The following is a 6,317-nucleotide window of genomic DNA, read 5'->3' on the forward strand; positions in this document are numbered from 1 at the left end:
AGGTAACATATGCCCTGAGTCCGGTTTTATGATTGTAGGAAAGAGATGTTGTGGCATGACAAATATTTTATTCTTTTTTTATGTTGAGATTTTCTTTAGTAAGGCTGGGTTAACATCTGGAATAGTTGAACTCAGCCTAGATCTCGACGCAACTGATGACAACATGTACTCTATCATACTCATGTTTAAAGCATTTCATTGATTTCCATATAAACCTTCAACATACTTTGAAAAACTATTTAGTTTTTACTGACATTTGACACAATCTTTTTGTTTCACAACTCAAACTCGGAACTTTTGAAAATGATCTCAGCTTCAGTTAAAAGGTTAAACCGTATAGGTGGGAAAAATCTGAAAATCCTAATTGTTAGGGCTGTACTTTCAGGGATCATCTCTAAAGTCTTTGAAGGGAGAAATGTGTCTGAAAGAGTCCAAGCTCACTATCCACAATGATGAGATTTAGAGCTTTCTTCTGAGCATGAAAGCAGTTGACAACATTGCAGTTTAGCAATGGTTGTCTGCTTTTGATGACTGTGTTTTTCTTTTTTTCAAAAGAAGTAATAGAAGAAAGTTCTTTCAGAGTGGTGAGTGTAGTATGTAACACCGAGTTATGTTAAATTAAAGTGTTAAACCATGCGTTTCAATTCTCTACTGTGTTATTTGCTCTATCTTCTTTTTTTAATCTACAGTTAACCATATAATAAACTTAAGAAAGTTTTGTATTTTGGAGCCAAAGCTCAGGAGGCTGCTATAAAGTTTTTTTTAGTACAAAAGTATCAAAACTCAGGTAACATATGCCCTGAGTCCGGTTTTTTGATTGTTGGAAAGAGATGTTGTGGCATGACAAATATTTTATACTTTTTTTATGTTGAGATTTTCTTTAGTAAGGCTGGGTTAACATCTGGAATAGTTGAACTCAGCCTAGATCTCGACGCAACTGATGACAACATGTACTCTATCATATTCATGTTTAAAGGATTTCATTGATTTCCATATAAACCTTCAACATACTTTGAAAAACTATTTTGTTTTTACTGACATTTGACACAACCTTTTTGTTTCACAACTCAAACTCGGAACTTTTGAAAATGATCTCAGCTTCAGTTAAAAGGTTAAACCGTATAGGTGGGAAAAATCTGAAAATTCTAATTGTTAGGGCTATACTTTCAGGGATCATTTCTAAAGTCTTTCAAGGGAGAAACGTGGCTGAAAGAGTCCAAGCTCTCTATCCACAATCATGAGCTTTAGAGCTTTCTTCTGAGCATGAAAGCAGTTGACAACATTGCAGTTTAGCAATGGTTGTCTGCTTTTGATGTCTGTGTTCTTCTTTTTTTCAAAAGAAGTAGTAGAAGAAAGTTCTTTCAGAGTGGTGAGTGTAGTATGTAACACCAAGTTATGTTAAATTTAAGTGTTAAACCATGCATTTCAATTCTCTACAGTGTTACTTGCTTTATCTTCTTTTTTAATCTACAGTTAATCATATAATAAACTTAAGAAAGTTTTGCATTTTTGAGCTTAAGCTCAAGAGGCTGCTATAAATTCTTTTTTAGTACAAAAGTATCCAAACTCTAGTAACATATACCCTGAGTCCAGTTTTATTATTGTAGGAAAGAGATGTTGTGGCATGACAAATATTTAATACTTTTTTTATGTTGAGATTTTCTTTAGTAAGGCTGGGTTAACATCTGAAATAGTTGAACTCAGCCTAGATCTCGACGCAACTGATGACAACATGTACTCTATCATACTCATGTTTAAAGGATTTAATTGATTTCCATATAAACCTTCAACATACTTTGAAAAACTATTTTGTTTTTACTGACATTTGACACAACCTTTTTGTTTCACAACTCAAACTCGGAACTTTTGAAAATGATCTCAGCTTCAGTTAAAAGGTTAAACCGTATAGGTGGGAAAAATCTGAAAATCCTAATTGTTAGGGCTATACTTTCAGGGATCATTTCTAAAGTCTTTGAAGGGAGAAATGTGGCTGTAAGAATCCAAGCTCACTATCCACAATGATGAGATTTAGAGCTTTCTTCTGTGCATGAAAGCGGTTGAAAACATTGCATATTTGCAATGGTAGTCTGCTTTTGATGACTGTGATCTTCTTTTTTTTCAAAAGAAGTAATAGAAGAAAGTTCTTTCAGAGTGGTGAGTGTAGTATGTAACACCAAGTTATGTTAAATTAAAGTGTTAAACCATGCATTTCAATTCTCTACTGTGTTACTTGCTCTATCTTCTTTTTTTAATCTACAGTTAACCATATAATAAACTTAAGAAAGTTTTGTATTTTCGAGCCAAAGCTCAGGAGGCTGCTATAAAGTTTTTTTTATTACAAAAGTATCAAAACTCAGGTAACATATGCCCTGAGTCCGGTTTTATGATTGTAGGAAAGAGATGTTGTGGCATGACAAATATTTTATACTTTTTTTATGTTGATATTTTCTTTAGTAAGGCTGGGTTAACATCTGGAATAGTTGAACTCAGCCTAGATCTCGACGCAACTGATGACAACATGTACTCTATCATACTCATGTTTAAAGGATTTCATTGATTTCCATATAAACCTTCAACATACTTTGAAAAACTATTTTGTTTTTACTGACATTTGACACAACCTTTTTGTTTCACAACTCAAACTCGGAACTTTTGAAAATGATCCCAGCTTCAGTTAAAAGGTTAAACCGTATAGGTGGGAAAAATCTGAAAATCCTAATTGTTAGGGCTATACTTTCAGGGATCATTTCTAAAGTCTTTGAAGGGAGAAATGTGGCTGAAAGAGTCCAAGCTCACTATCCACAATGATGAGATTTAGAGCTTTCTTCTGAGCATGAAAGCAGTTGACAACATTGCAGTTTTGCAATGGTTCTGCTTTTGATGACTGTGTTCTTCTTTTTTTCAAAAGAAGTAATAGAAGAAAGTTCTTTCAGAGTGGTGAGTGTAGTATGTAACACCAAGTTATGTTAAAAATGTACATCAGCAGGCATCGCTGCATATTGCCCAGGGGAGTCATTATGCCCCCTCATGTTGGCGATGGCCGTAGATAGCTAGACAATTCAGTACAGAGATCTGTGGCGATTCCGGGTCATTCGGGTCTCCAGTGACCCGGAATCACTGGCTGATCGGGGCCGTCAGAGACGGCCCCGAACAGCCATAGCCAGCAGGGGTGAGGTGGCATTGGTGCCACCTCACGATCGCCCTGATTCGTCGGCGTTTTACCGGCCGAGCAATCAGGGCGCCTGCTGTGGGTGTCACTCCCGCAACCCGCTCCGCCCTTCTTCCGGAGGACGTGACCGGGTGCGGGACGTGCACCTCGGGAGCTGGGGACCCCGATCCCCGGCATCAATGTTGGAATCGGGGCAGCAGCAGCGGCGCAGGCCTTGGCGGCGAGGGACTGACCTGATGCTGCGTGGAGCAGCAGCAGGAGGTGAGTGACAGCCTCCTGCTGTTGCTTAGCAACAGCTCCCAGCATGCAAAAAGGGCATGCTGGGAGCTGTAGTTATGCAATGGCAGGAGGCAGACCACCACAACTCCCAGCATGCCCTTATGGGCATGCTGGGACTTATAGTTTTGCAACAGCTGGAGGCACATTTTTTCTATGGAAAAGTGTACCTTCAGCTGTTGTGTAACTACAACTGCCAGCTTGCACAAACAGCTAAAGTGCATGCTGGGCGTTGTAGTGGTGCATCTGCTGGTTGCATAACTACAACTCCCAGCATGCCTGTTGGCTGTCGGTGACTGCTGAGAGTTGTAGTTTTGCAACAGCTGAAGGCACACTGAGTTAAGTAGCAAACCAGTGTGTCTCCAGCTGTTGCATAACTAGAATCCCCAGCATCCCCAGCCAAAGTAGTATGCCTCCGGCTGTTGCATAACTACAAGTCCCAGCATGCCCTTCCGCTGTCCGTACATGCTGGGGGTTGTAGCTTTTGCAACAGCTGAAGGCACACTGGTTGCAAAACACTGAGTTTGTTACCAAACTTGGTGTTTCACAACCAGTGTGCCTCCAGCTGTTGCAAAACTACAACTCCCAGCATGCACTGATAAACCGTACATGCTGGGAGTTGTAGTTTTGCAACAGCTAGACGTCCCCCCCCAATGTGAATGTACAGGGTACACTCACATGGGCAGAGGTTTACACTAAGTATCCGGCTGCAAGTTTGAGCTGCGGCAAATTTTCTGCCGCAGCTCAAACTTCCAGCGAGAAACTACTGTGAACCCCCGCCCGTGCGATTGTACCCTAAAAACACTACACTAACACAAAATAAAATAAAAAGTAAAAAGCACTACATATACACATACCCCCACACAGCCCCCCTCCCCAATAAAAATGAAAAACATCTGGTACGCCACTGTTTCCATAACGGAGCCTCCATCTGTTGCAAAACTACAGCTCCCAGCATGCACTGATAGACTGTACATGCTGGGAGTTGTAGTTTTGCAACAGCTGGATGTTCCCACCTCCCCAAAGTGAACCTACTGGGTACACTCACATGAGCAGAGGTTTACACTAAGTATCCGTCTGCAAGTTTGAGTTGCGGCAAATTTTCTGCCGCAGATCAAACTGCCAGCCTGTGCGACTGTACCCTAAAAACACTACACTACACTAACAAAAAATTAAATAAAAAGTAAAAAACACTACATATACACATACCCCTACACAGTCCTCCTCCCCTCCCCAATAAAAATGGAAAACGTCTGGTATGCCATTGTTTCCAAAACGGAGCCTCCAGCTGTTGCAAAACAACCACTCCCAGTATTGCCAGATAGCCACTGACTGTCTAGGCATGCTGGGATTTTTACAACAGCTGGAGGCACCCTGTTTGGGAATCACTGGCGTAGAATACCCCCTATGTCCACCCCTATGCAAGTCCCTAATTTAGACCTCGAATGCGCATGGCGCTCTCACTTTGGAGCCCTGTCGTATTTCAAGGCAACAGTTTAGGGTCACATATGGGGTATTGCCGTACTGGGGAGAAATTGTGTTACAAATTTTGGGGGGTATTTTCTGCTATTACCCCTTTTAAAAATGTAAAATTTTTGGGAAGCCAAGCATTTTAGGTTAAATTATTTTTATTTTTTTTACATCTGCAAAAGTTGTGAATCACCTGCGGGGTGTTAAGGTTCACATTACCCCTTGTTACGTTCCCCGAGGGGTCTAGTTTCCAAAATGCTATGCCATGTGTTTTTTTTGCTGTTCTGGCACCATAGGGGCTACGTAAGTGCGGCATGCCCCCAGAGCAAAATTTGCTTTCAAAAAGCCAAATGTGACTCCTTCTCTTCTGAGACCTGTAGTGCGCCAGCAGAGCACTTTTCACCCCCATATGGGGTGTTTTCTGAATCGGAAGAAATTGGGCTTCAAATTTTGGGGGGTATTTTCTGCTATTACCCTTTTTAAAAATGTAAACATTTTGGGAAACCAAGCATTTTAGGTAAAAAAAATATATATTTTTTTACATATGCAAAAGTCGTGAAACACCTGTAGGGTATTAAGGTTCACATTACCCCTTGTTACATTCCCCGAGGGGTCTAGTTTCCAAAATGGTATGCCATGTGGCTTTTTTTTGCTGTGCTGGCACCATAGGGGCTTCCTAAAGGTGACATGCCCCCCAAAAACCATTTGTCGCTCCTTCCCTTCTCAGCCCTCTACTGCGCCCGCTGAACAATAAACATAGACATATGAGGTATGTGCTTACTCGAGAGAAATTGGGCTACAAATACAAGAAAATGTTTTCTCCTTTTTACCCCTTGCAAAAATTCAAAAATTGGGTCTACAAGAACATGGGAGTGTAAAACATGAAGATTTTGAATTTTCTCCTTCAATTTGCTGCTATTCCTGTGAAACACCTCAAGGGTTAATACACTTACTGAATGTCATTTTGAATACTTTGGGGGGTTTAGTTTTTATAATGGGGACTTTTACGGGGTATTTCTAATATGAAGACCCATTAAATCCACTTCAAACCTGAACTGGTCCATGAAAAATAGCGAGTTTGAAAATTTTGTGAAAAATTTCAAAATTGCTGCTGAACTTTGAAGCCCTCTGGTGTCTTCCAAAAGTAAAAACTCATAAATGTTATGATGCAAACATAAAGTGGACATATTATATATGTGAACAAAAAAAATGTATTTTGAATATCCATTTTTCTTACAAGCAGAGAGCTTCAAAGTTAGAAAAATGCAAAATTTTCATTTTTTTCATCAAATTGGGGATTTTTCACCAAGAAAGGATGCAAGTTACCATAAAATTTTACCACTAAGTTAAAGTAGAATATGTCACGAAAAAACAGTCTCGGAATCAGAATGATAACTAAAAG

At 39.9% G+C, this 6,317-nt stretch overlaps 4 non-coding genes across 4 annotated transcripts; all 4 read left to right on the forward strand.

The window, feature by feature from the left end:
- Positions 1–369: 369 nt before the first annotated feature.
- LOC130359013 (small nucleolar RNA U3) lies at positions 370–586 on the forward strand. The gene has a single exon (XR_008889793.1). It is a non-coding gene; the product is annotated as a small nucleolar RNA U3 (small nucleolar RNA).
- A 568-nt stretch (positions 587–1,154) lies between these two features.
- LOC130359222 (small nucleolar RNA U3) lies at positions 1,155–1,371 on the forward strand. Its single transcript, XR_008889979.1, has one exon. It is a non-coding gene; the product is annotated as a small nucleolar RNA U3 (small nucleolar RNA).
- Positions 1,372–1,938: 567 nt separating this feature from the next.
- On the forward strand, positions 1,939–2,156 carry LOC130359308 (small nucleolar RNA U3). Its single transcript, XR_008890058.1, has one exon. It is a non-coding gene; the product is annotated as a small nucleolar RNA U3 (small nucleolar RNA).
- A 568-nt stretch (positions 2,157–2,724) lies between these two features.
- LOC130359017 (small nucleolar RNA U3) lies at positions 2,725–2,939 on the forward strand. Its single transcript, XR_008889797.1, has one exon. It is a non-coding gene; the product is annotated as a small nucleolar RNA U3 (small nucleolar RNA).
- Positions 2,940–6,317: the final 3,378 nt, after the last annotated feature.

Source organism: Hyla sarda, chromosome 2 (genome assembly GCF_029499605.1).
Source record: "Hyla sarda isolate aHylSar1 chromosome 2, aHylSar1.hap1, whole genome shotgun sequence".
Lineage (NCBI taxonomy): Eukaryota > Metazoa > Chordata > Amphibia > Anura > Hylidae > Hyla > Hyla sarda.